Source organism: Leopardus geoffroyi, chromosome A3, assembly GCF_018350155.1.
Source record: "Leopardus geoffroyi isolate Oge1 chromosome A3, O.geoffroyi_Oge1_pat1.0, whole genome shotgun sequence".
Classification (NCBI taxonomy): domain Eukaryota; kingdom Metazoa; phylum Chordata; class Mammalia; order Carnivora; family Felidae; genus Leopardus; species Leopardus geoffroyi.
Genome location: NC_059336.1, coordinates 128,316,676 through 128,329,408, shown reverse-complemented (window position 1 = coordinate 128,329,408; position 12,733 = coordinate 128,316,676).

Genomic DNA, 12,733 nt, shown 5'->3' with positions numbered 1-12,733 from the left:
AAATCAGAGGTGGGTCTCATTGTCTGCCCAGGCATTTCCATGCTTTCTCACCTTCCTTCGAGGGGGTCCTTCTGCTGGAGCTCTTTTCCATTCTCTCCTCAATTTAATGCTTAATGAGGTACTTAGCCTTTAGGACTTAGCTCGGTGGCCACCTTGGTCTCAGCGTGACCCTGATCTCAGCAGGGCTCCCAGTCGCTTTTGGGTTAGAGCACACAGGGAAGCTGAGGATCTGGAATGGGAATTTATTCTCGGAAAACTTCCGTGGGCCCCACGGAACCCCATGCGATGTCTTCGCATAACCCATTACCAGACGGGCACCTCCTCTGACTGGTGCTTTCTTGGTCTTTTATAGGGACCTTTGAATGCCACCCTCACAAGGACCCTCCCCATTTTATACACAAAAGACAGCTAACACTTAGGTGGAGCTAGGATCCAAACACGCAACATTCTCCAGCTCCCGAGCTCTGACCTTCTACCTTTGCAGATCCCGGGATGGGGGAGGAGGAGGGAGGGGTGGGGGGGATGAGGGATGGGGGGACGGAAAGGAGGGAAGGCCTTGTTTATGACGGAGACCCCCTGGAAAATATCACCAGGGTCCCAGATAAGCCTAGAAGTCCACTCGGGGGTGGGGGGTAGTGTGTATGGCGATGTGCAGACCATTCATTGGCCATCTCTCCTTCCTCATGGATTTCTCTTGAGTGGGAATCAGGATCCTATAACTCCAAACATCTGGATGTTAAGATGGGAGGTACTTTCCAGTTATAATGCTCCACAATACCACAAAACTAAAGGAAAAACACATCTCCTTTTTATGTTTTGTGACTAAATTTTTTTTCTTTTTCTTTCCTTTCTTCCTTTCTTTCTTTTTTCTTTCTTCTCTATATCCCTCCCCTTCTTTGTTTCTCTCTCTTTCCCTTTCTTTTTCTTTTTTCTTTCTTTATTTTTTCTTTCTTTCTTTCTTTCTTTCTTTCTTTCTTTCTTTCTTTCTTCTCTATATCCCTCCCCCTCTTTGTTTCTCTCTTTCTTTCTTTCTTTCTTTCTTCTCTATATCCCTCCTCCTCTTTGTTTCTCTCTCTCTTTTTCTTTCTTTCTTTCTTTCTTTCTTTCTTTCTTTCTTTCTTCTTTCTTTCTTTTTTTCTTTTTTAAGTGGGTGTATTTAGCCATTATAACTGGTAAGAAGCCAGAGATAGTCAGGCGTCTTCTGGTTGGAACAGAAATAGCCCTGTTAGCCGTGGACTGCGTCCAAGCTCCTGAACAGCGCCCCCGAGAAGATCTCCATATAAATGGTTCCTTCAGGACTCCCCTTTGAATGCTTCCTTGGTCTTGGGGGTCTGAAATGAAGCCAATTTGAGAGAGTTCCAGGCATTTCCCACAGGGCCTCCTTCCCAAAAGCTTTTCAAAGCAATCCCAGAGGTCCAAGCATCCTCTCTAACTAGGGACTCCCACTATGATGAGGAGTTTGGAAAACTTGCCTTTAGGCCCCTCACACCTTTGCTCCTGGTCCTTTGAAAGCGCACAGCCCTGGCTGGCTTATCCTCTAGCCCAGGCAATGCCCGGGACAGTAACTGGCACACCGCGGGCTTGCAATAAATATTCGTCAGCTTAAACTGTAAAATATATAGGAACTACTCTGATACCCTCTGGAGCCAGGGCACATGTATGGTTCCCGAGCACACTGGCGGCAGAAGGATTTCTGGGTGTTCAGTCAGTTACTGACAACGCCTTTGGAGTGAACGACATAAGCCAGTGACTTATATATGCTCTAAAATGTATAAGAAAGGAAACGATTTCAGTAACTGTGCTGATATTTCAAGTTTTCACAGCGTGGATGTGAAAGCTGTGGGTACTTATTGTCTTTATTAAGTAATTATTAAATAATAATAAGACCAAAGTCACCCCAGCAAAGCACAGCAGGAAAAAGCCTGGACCTGGCAGAATGGGTTTGAATCTACGTTTCTTACCAGAAGGGTGGGTGATTTCAGATAAGGCCCTTGGTTTCTTTGAACCTCAGATTCCTTGTCACTGTTACCATCTTGAAGACCTTTGCTCAAATAGATAACACATTTGAAAAAAAATTGTTTTACTGTTTATGTATTTTGAAGAGGGAGAGAGACAAAGCATGAGCGGGGGAGGGGCAGAGAGAGAGGGAGACACAGAGTCCGAAGCAGGATCCAGGCTCCGAGCTGTCAGCACAGAGCCCGTCGCGGGGCTCGAACTCACGGACCGTGAGATCATGACCCGAGTCGAAGTCGGAGGCTTATCCGACTGAGCTACCCAGGTGCCCAGATAGATAATAAAATTTACAGATCCCGTGCAGAGTATCAGCTTTGTCATAGTTCCGTTATAGACAAATTTTTGAGGCCAGCAAACTGGGTATTTAAAAAAAAATAAGAAAAAAAAAAAAAAAAAGTCTGGGGCACCTGGGTGGCTCAGTTGAGGGGCAGACTCTTGACTTGGGCTCAGGTCATGATCTTGCGGTTCGTGGGTTTGAGCTCCGCCTGGGGCTCTGTGCTGGCCGTGCAGAGCCTGCTTGGGATTATCTCTCTCGCTGTCCCCTGCTGAATCTAAAACTTCGTGTTCTTGTTTTCTTCTTGCCGTGGGCTTTCTTCCCCATGAGGTCACCGCTGTGTGCTGTGTGGCCTTGGGCAATTCCCCTGCCTTCTCTGGGTCTCTGCTTCCCCGATTGCAAAGCAAGCATCATGCACCCGAAGAGGCTCAGGACCCTTCCCCGTTTCCGATCTTTTAGCCTTCTGGCTTATATTCACCAAGAGGTCTTTTTAGAAGCAGTGTACTCAGTTTCACAATCTAAATCTCCTCTTAGACTAAATCGATTTCTTCTTCCCTTGTGCTGATACAGAAATTTCTTGAGGTTCAGCTACCACAGGTATCCCACTGTGTTGCAATTTTCTTGAGGGTAGGGAATAAATCTCACAAATATTTCTTTGTATCTTCTGAAGCCCGGAGGACCGGACCGGCCCAGAGTAAATGTCCAGGAAATGTTCGTGGAATTGAAAACCCATCACCAAGGGGTCAGCACCTTGATAGCCTAGCCTACTGCCACGAAAACGGTAATTAAAAAAAAACTATGGCATCATGGATACGTGATAAGAACAGCAGACGCGGAGATGGTTTCTATACTCGGATGAAACTGGAAAATGTGCACCTCTGAACGAAGGTAGAGGTGGGATAATGATAATAATAATAATACCGTCAACAGCTACGGAGCTTATAAGTGTCTACTGCTTCTCTAAGCTCTTTAAATACGTCGTTTCACTTAATTGTCACAAAATCTTCATGAGGAATGTGGTGTCACTACCCCCGTGTTATAGACGAGGACATTGAGGCCCAGGGAGATTAAATAACTCGCCTGGATCTTACAGCTGGTAGATAGCGACGCTGGGACACATCAGATCACCTCTTATAGGCAGACACTTAAGGTATCTTATAGTGATTAATTCTGTTAGTCTTTACAACAACCTTCCCAGGGGGGTTGTTTTTACCCCGACTTTATCCTTGAAGAAGCCCTAGCCTTGGAGAGAGATTGGGTAAAGCTAGGATTCGGTAACGGACTATCAGCCCTGGTAACGGGCTTGGCTGCACACAGCCTTTCTGCCCGAGCTCCAATCCCACCAGAAGCCGTGGGGATTTGGGCAAGTTGCTTAGCCCTTCGGTGCCGCCATCTCTCCTTCTGTAAAATGAGGATAATTTCTAGCAGTGACACGCGCCTTAGCGAGAATCCAACGGAGTAATGAGATGGAATGATAAAACCAGGCCAGGCACGGGGAGGATGGCACCCCAGCTGAGGCTCAGTGTATCCAAGGGACAGGAAGGCCTGAGTGGCTGGAGAGAGAAGTCAAGAACATCCTCTAAACAGAGGGCCTCGCTCTAATGACACCATGTAGCCTCAGAGACTGAAATGATGTGGATTGTGCATAATGTTTGGTTTCTACACGCTGTTTCATTAGAGGTGCAGACCAGTGGTTCCCAAACTGGGCAGTGCATTAGAAGCACTTGGGGAATTTCCAGCGTTCCCAATCTCCAGGCGCAAATGAAATCAGATTGGCTGGGGATAGAAGCCAGGCTTCAGTGTTTTTCTAAACTAATGCTGTGATTCCAATGAATGAGTGGCTAGGTTGGAGAACCGGTATTGTATAGACCATCAGGGTTCCCACAGGGTCCTGGGCGTGGGCAAGAAGGTTTCTTGAAGGAGGCCTTCTTTTTGTTGACTCATAGAGGCTGTCCACTTGGCTCGACTCCCCTTAGAAGTTGAATCCATACCTTCAACAGATTATTGGCACCTGTGATGTGAGGGAGAGAGGATGCATTCCTGAACAAGCCAAGCCAAGTCCTGTCCACATGGAGTCTACACTAGAAGTTGGGGATGAACACACATTCAAAAGAATAAATATGGTATTAAGGAGAATCGTGGTAAGGGCTATAAGGAAGAGAAAAGCAACAATGTAGAGTAGGCTCCGCAGGGCTTTCTGTGAAGCTGACATTCGAGTTGAGCCCAGAGGGGTGTGATGGCAGCAGTTATGTGAAGAACATTCCAGATGGTGACCACGATGTCATGCATTCAATGGTTAGAAAGACCACGAGGCTGGTATACAGTTGGTGAGAAGAAGGTGGGGGGCCTGGACAGGAGCACAGAGAGGCAGGGGGCTGGGCTCTCAGGGCTTTCTGGGGAGCTAGTGGGTTTTACTTGAAGCACCGTAGGAAACCACTGGAGGCTTTGGCGCAGGAAGTGATCTGGTTTACATTTTAAGAAGATGATCCCTGTTGGGTGGAACACGGGGGTGAAGGGTGAGCCAGGCATGGAAGGGGAGCACTTAAGAGCAGGTGCAGCCCAAGGTGGAGTGACTGTGGTTTGGTAGCAGTGACGAGGGATGGCAGTGGTCAGGCTTTGGAAGTGGTTTTGAGGAAGAGCCAATGGGACTTACTGATGGATGGCCCTAGAGGGTGCTGAAAGCAACAGGATCATGAGGACTCCCAGATGTTGGACTTGAACAATTGAGTGGAGGGTGTCATTTCTAGATGGGAAGATTGTGGGAAGAGTATTTAGTGAGAGCATGAGGGACAGAGAGAGAGAGGAAGAAAGAGAGAGGAAGAGAGAGGGGATAAGACAGGAAACCAACAACTCTACAGCCGACATGTCATCGTGCCATTTAGACATCCACGTGGAAGTGAAGAGATCAGGCTGAGAGCTCAGGGTCGGTGGCATCCGTGTCTTGGTGTCATTTGCACCATGGCACTGGTTGAGACTATCCTCGAGGCCTTACCTTGGCCACCCCTTGAACATTTTGGCCTGGCTGCTGATCCCACATGCTCTGAAGATCCATTTCCCACTGGACTGAGATATGCAGTGGGGTTTTCTGCTGACCTTCTTCTCTCTGCATGGTCTGGATGCCTTGACATTGGTACCCATGGCCGGGCTAGGGTGAGAGGATAGGCATTAACAGCTCCTGTGCTCCCCCAGAATGCCAGCCTCCTGGTCCAGGGAGCATGGGCCCTCTGGTCCAGGAGCATTTGGCAGAAGCTGTGATTTCTCCTTGAAAGAGCCATGAAATGTCCACCGATGATGTTCCAAAAGCTGTGCAGAAAAGCACCCGGGAACAGGTATCGCCCAGCGTGGTTGAACCACTCCTTTTTCCTTTTTTTTTTTTTCCTCCCTTTCTCCAGAAGTAGAACAGAGCTTGACTGCCTCCGCAGATCCATCTCTGCAATCTTAAAACTGAACTTTGATTTCTTTTTTAGCGACTTACTAGAAGCAGCACAGTGGAAAGAATCCCCCGGCTGGAGCCCAGCTGGCTGGTTTTGTGATCTTGGGCAAGTCACTTAACCTTCGAGAGCCCCAGGCCCTTCATCTGCAAACAAGGCAGTTGGATTGAGTTTTTGTGACGGTCCCTTTTAGCTCTAATGACCTGGTTTCTTAAAGCAGATTTCTTCCTCTTCTCCCATCAAAGAAGTGAGGCAGAGAGAGGAGGGGAGGGAATTGCCTGCCTGGATCAAAGTGTGGCCTCCCAGAGCCCTTGCCTTCTGCCTGCAGAAATTGCTCATCTGGCCTCTTACAAAGTCAAAGGTGGAGGGATGTGATGTTGGAAGACTTTTGCAGATTCTGAAACGGCAGTGGACCTATACTCGCTGCGTACCTATCAAGAACCTAAGCACAAGCTGGTCGCTGATGAACTAGAGACAATTAATCAAAAGAAGGAAGGAATTAAAACACACAAGAAGAAATTCACTTCCTGCTCTCAAAAAACTCATATTCTCATTGTTCAGTAAGGCATAACATTCTTGAACCCTTACTCTGTGCTAACAAATTAATGTGAGATAAATGTGTTATTTAATTCTCTTTTAGAATGATAGATTCCTCCTTTTCATCAATTTTTAGACTGCTCTGGTGCCTAAACAACTCTTCAGTGAACAGTGAGATCGGAGACATTATTATGAGCTCACAAATTTTTATAGATTTCATATTTCATTCCTTTTGGTTTCTTCTCTTCTCTTCTCTTCTCTTCTCTTCTCTTCTCTTCTCTTCTCTTTTCTTTCTACCTTTCTACCTTTTTCTTTCTTTCTTTCTTTCTTTCTTTCTTTCTTTCTTCTTATTTTTCTTGGTTTTTGGCCACAGGTAATCCTTCACATGTGCTCCTGTGTCCTTTTGACACAAGGCTAGTATCTTAGAAAGTTTCCTTGCTTTCCGGTACATTACTTCATCCTTACAACAATCCCAAAGAGATAGAATCTATTATTATTGGCATTTTACACATGATAAACCTGAGATTGCCCAAGGCCACAAGACCCGTGAAGGTGGACCTCGGAAGTGATCTTCACCTGACTCCAAACTTTTGACCATGACACTACGTCGTCTATTTGAAGAGACAAAATGAACACAAAAGAAATAATTAGTAAATAGCAAAGAGTGCGTTAAATTAATTTCACCAGGGGGCTATTAGACTAAGGTGGGTTTAATGCTTAGCAGCTTAGTAAGCAAACCAATAACTAAGCCTGCATTGCCTCAAGGTTATGAAAGCAAAACCTAAGGACGACCAATCACAAACAGCCAGCTGGGCTTTTCCAAATAAGGCAACGGCTTAAGCAATAACCAATCAAATAATTTTCTTGCTTTGCTTCTGCTTGTTTCCATAAAAGTTTTGCCCCTCGTTCGTTCCCATCCATGGAGTGCTCCCAGCCACTTCTGGTTTGGTGCTACAGTTGGAATCGATTGTTGCTCAAATACTGAATTCCACAAATTTTAGTATGACTCAGTTTATCTTTTGACAAGTGGCATATGTCTTTTGACTGATTCATGATGCATTATTGAGTTCCAATCATATGCCAAGTTCTGTGAGAGGCATAAGATGGGGTCCCTGTTCTCAAGTAGCTCATGCTTCATTATGGGCTGACCTTTGTGTTCATGGCAATGGGGTTGAAATGAATTCAGTGTAGGCTGGGGGGGCCTGGGGCAACTTCTGGGACGGGACTGGATCTGTCCTTTGGAGTCGGATTGGAACTTTTCTGAGATGAGGCATTCTAAGCAGGAGCCCATTCCAACGAAGCCCCCAAGGCAGGAACCAGCTTGGCAGAGGGGTGGCAGTTGTCCATACTGTCTCAAATTACTAATCTTCCATAGGCTTGACTTTGAGAAGAGTGGGGATGATAGATCAAGTATGCTGTGTAAACGCCTTTTAAATGTTTTTATTTATTTTTTGAGAGAGAGAGAGAGAGAGAGAGAGAGAGAGAGAAAGAGAAAGTGAGCAGGGGAGGGGCAGAGAGAGAGGGAGACACAGAACCCGAAGCAGGCTCCAGGCTCTGAGTGGTCAGCACAGAGCCCGATGCGGGGCTCAAAATCACGAACTGTGAGATCGTGACCTTAGCCGAAGTGGGACGCTTAGCCGACTGAGCCACCCAGGCACACATGTTGATGGTAGAGACCATACATTAATGGTCCCTATATCCTCAGCGACCACCATATGGGTTGTTTCTTCATCATTTTTAAAAGTTGAAATGAATTTTTCCCCCAAAACATTCCTACTCTTCGATTGGATAATTTTATTATGTGTCTCTGAGAATCTACTGCCAAGAAATAGTCAAGGATGTGTCAGAGACGTTCATCGTAGAAGTATTTGTATCGATAAAACATTAGAAACTACTACAAGTGAATGCTTAATCACACTAAGGCCCATTCCCTGCTATTCTAGGTATGATCGTCTTGGAACTTGCTGTTAAATATTAAATGTCTTGTTTATGGAGAGTTTTTACTCTCATGGGAATGTTCTTGGGATATACTGTTAAATCAAAACATGCAGGATACGAAATTATAAGCACAAAGCGACCCTGGCTATGTAGAAAAAAATACATAGAGGGAAGGCTGGCAGGAAGTACAGCAGGAATGTCAGCAGGAGCCTCTCTCTGGGACGCTTATCTTCTCCTTTTGTCTCTATTCTCCAAAGTGGGTGTGTCTTACTTTTGTAATAGGCCAAAGAAAGGCCATAGGAAGGGGGGGGGGGGGGGAGGGGCTATTGAAATTCCTCACCTCCTGACTCAACATTCTAACAAGTTAAGAAGCTGAGTGTCGTTTTTGCTACCTAGAACAGAACAGGGAAGTCAGGAGTGTGAAACGGATGCTCTGGGAAGCTGGGGTGGGTGCCGGGGTGGTCCCAGCAGAACAATCTGAAAGAGAGGTGAGGTCGCCGAGTTGGTGAGCTGGTGGGCTGGGGGGTCCTCCCCACCTTGGTGGCTCCCACCCCTGTTCCACGGCTACCTGAAGAGGTAGCTGGCCGGAGGGCTGGTGGAAACTCCAATTTTACAGTTATTAGGGGCACGGTGGGCTAAGCGATCAGCGGGGGCTTTGATGTGGTTAACCTCGCTGGGGGCCAGGCTGCTCTGACCTCGGCAGTGTTCTCACTCTAAAGCCGAGGTCGGGTCAGTGCTCCCATTGTTTCCTGGGCCTGCATTAACTCCTGGGCCAGAGAACAGGGCCCGCTCCCCACCGCCCGCCTCCCGCCCAAGTGGGCCAGCTTTGTTCCCTCCCCACCGGCTCCCATTGTGCCTACTGGGGGGGAAAAGGCCAGCATTCATTTCCTCACTCGAATGGCTCCTTCCTCTTCCAGCCCATAAGCATTTTGTCACCGTGACCCCAGAGGTGATTCAGGTCTTTTGATCTTGCCTACCTAGAGCCCCGCTCCTCCACTGCCATCGGGGCCTGGCCGCCCTCCGGAGGGGGCCCACGGCAGAGCGAGCCCTGCGCGCGCTGGTGTGCAGCTAACCAGAAAGGGTGGCTTCTAGTGGGGTGCATTCCAGTCTTTCTTTCCACCAGAGCCCCGGCTCGTCAAGATGCAAAAGCCAGAGGGCCTGGAGGCCTCTTCCCTCCTTCCCAGCCCTCCACAGAGCTGGCTGGCCTCCCCCCTGCCCCTGCGCCCCTTCAGCCGCAGCACATTTCCCAGGACTCCCTGCTGGCTTGCCGTCTCCTGGACTGTCCTGGCCTCCTTGGCCTCCACAAGTTCCCTGTGGACTCCACCTAACAGGACTCTCCCTGTCACTGTACCGCGGGTCTCACGGTTCTGTGACAACACCTGTGTGACCAGCCGCGGGCAGTCACAGCTCTGGGGCCGCCCTGACTGTGAGCTCCTTGAAGGCAGCACCACATTTTCTTCCTCCTTAGGTTCCCCCCTCCCGCTAGGTGATTCCAGCAGGGCCCGGAACAGTGAAAAGAACAACATCTAGTCACTTCTAGCCAGCCAGAGGGTGACTTGTGACACTTCCAGAAGAAGCTTTATAGTATAGGCAGGAGTAAAGATGGTTTATGAACCGTCTCTGAGGGCTTGAGAGGTGCGGAGACGTATCGGGAAGGGTTTGGGCGAGTTTTTAAAACATCTGAGGCATCAGTTCATTTGCTCGCCCGTTTGTATGAACAGGAAGGGAGCCCCTTCTCTGGGTAATTATTAAATTGCCCTCAGCACGGGGAGTGCAGAAGGGAGACAGATCCCTGTCGGCAGCCCCCCAGTCTGGCGGTGGACGAGTGGTCCATAGGCAGGAGAGCGTGACCCTTCTGGAGGAGTGAGGACAGGCGGATTCTCGTGCATGCTGGATTCCGTGTAGAGACAGAAGGAGCTGGACCTTCAAGGGAAGGTAAACTTGTTGAGACAGAATGTAAAATGTCCACAGTAACAAACTTATTGGGCAATATCGTGCAGCCAGGGAGAATTAATATAGTTCCCTGAAAGTGAGTGATTTCGGTTCAAATTCCAATTCATGGCTTTGAAGAAAGTACACCGAAACATCACACAGCAAATTCAAGGCAGCCTTTTCCGTCTGCCTGTCGACAGCTGGAGGCACATTACTGACGTTCGTGTCTATGCCTCTTCGGGAAATTTGGGCTGGCCTGTCGGCAGCCAGCCAGAGCTGTGCCAACCCCTTCGGAGCTACCTAAAACCCCTTCTGCGGCAGGGTCAGGCCTTATTTGTCTCTTAGCTGCTCCTTTCCAGCCCAGACTTAATACTGTCCAAAGGTAAACTTGACTTCTTTCATGAATCTGCTCATTCATTCATTTACTTCCAACCAATAATCTATCCTTTGTCAGTCAACGGGTTATTGTCATGCATTCGTTCCGCCAATGCTTTACTGAGTGCTTGGAACCGTGTTAGCTTCCGGAGCTCTAAAATGAACACACAGTGCTATCTGCCCCCAAGAACATTATTTTAGTGAGGGTCATGCCACCGGGAGGCGCCGTGATGAGGGAACTACCACAAGGTAGGGGAAATTCGAGAGGAGCCTTAGCCCTAACCGGGGGTATTCGAAGAAGGCAAAAGGTTTGCTAGAGGAGATGACACTTGAAAGATTCTTGAACATTGAGGCATTAGCCAGGAGGAGAATCGTATTTGAGCTTGGAAGGAAGGTGGGTATGGGAAGACCCTGGAAACAGACTGAATCAGGCATTCAGGACAGTCCAGAGTGGATTCTGGCCCTTGTTTCTGAAGGGTCCTGAGGGCATGGAGACGAGCGCTCCATTCTATCCGTGTGGACCCTCTGTTGGAACTTCCCACTGCCTCCTAGGGATGGACCTGGCTCAGACCATCACTGCCTGCTGGACGCTGCCTGCCTGCCACTTTCAAACAGGACCCACTTTTGTTATATGGAAAACACCGTAGCGACACACAAAAGCCTTAGCATCTTCCAAAATGTTGCATTGTCTATGCAGATAATTTCGGAGAATACTTACTGGCTTCAAATAGCTCTGTATTTAGTTGGGTGGCACCCTCTTCCTCCCACCCTCCTGGATATGAGGGTAGATGCCTCTGAATGCGCTGTCTGAATCTGAGGCAGAAAGATAATTATTTGCCTTTCTCATAAGGAAAAGCTAATTACTAGAAGGAATCCCAGCATAATTACACAGTTAGGCTTGGTGTCTTTGTACCCATCACTTCCTGACAAAGACATCCCCGTTAGCCTAGAGCCTTTTGAAGGAGGAGGGGATGATCATTTCTGGTTCTTTCTAGCTTGCCCACTCTGTTGTCTGCCCAGTACTGATGCCCCCTGGGGTAAGTACATCGAGACAAGTACCTGGGTAATAGGAAAGGGAGAGTGGTGGCCTCATAGTAACCCGGTAAGGGAGCTTCTAGAGAGTTCCGCAGGTGAGGACATCATGGCTCAGGGAGACGTGTCACTCGCTCAAGGTCTCTGCCTATAAGAGTTGGGGGTGGAATTTAAACCTTGGTCTGGGAAGCTTGCTTACTTTCCCTACAAGAACCTCACGGTTGGATGTTGACCTGGATGTTGGGGTACCCTAGGCAGAGTAGAAGTGTGGCCAGGAAGGAGGTGAGGGATTTGCTTCTCCATGTGGCTAGGCCTGGCTGGCCACGACCTGGAGTCAAGGGCTGGCTGGGGCTGGGCCGGGGAAGGAAGAAAACGTTCAGCGTGACTGAACACTTGCTATGTGCTCATGAGTCGAGGCACGCACACCCTGGCATGGAAGATGGGATCAGAGGTGTGGTTCTCAGAGGGGGAGGGGGGGGTGTCTCACCAGTGGACCTTCAAATGCCTGTCTGCCCGTCATGCTTCTGGCGCAGATGACGACCAACCGACAGGGAGGAAAACATCACAGAGAAGAGCCCACAGCACTTGATGTCTGTGTGTTTTTCTCCACGGGGAGAAATAGGCCAGGAGGATATTCCAAGCAGAGGAAAGAGCAAAGAAGTGAGCTAAGCCCGAATGCACACTGTTGTTGGAAGTACATAAGTGATAGGTGGGAGCCATTTTGTTGAGTGGGTGGTGACTACCGGCCGTGATCTCATAGAACCACTAGGATTTCTCGTCTGGAAGGACAAGAGGTTGGACCAGGTGAGTTTTAAACCCCCATCCTGTTTTGACACTCTGTGAATCAGCGTTTTTAAGATATATTTAAATATTTGTAATGCCATTTGGATACATCTATCCTACCCTTTGATCTTAAAATTCCACTTCATGAAATCTCTCTGAAGGAAATTATAAGCAAGTATATTCATTACAGCATTGCTCATAATAGGGAAAAATTGGGAATAACCTAGAGACCCAACAATAGGGGATTCGCTATGTAAATCGTGTTCTGTCTTCACCATAGATAGGTTTTATATAGCCATTGAAAGGATGTTTATGATGAATTTATAAAAACAGAGGGAAATGGTTATGTCATAACATTAAGAGGGAGAGACAAGACATAAAATTGTGCATTCAGCCACAATAATGACAAAACCAGTGC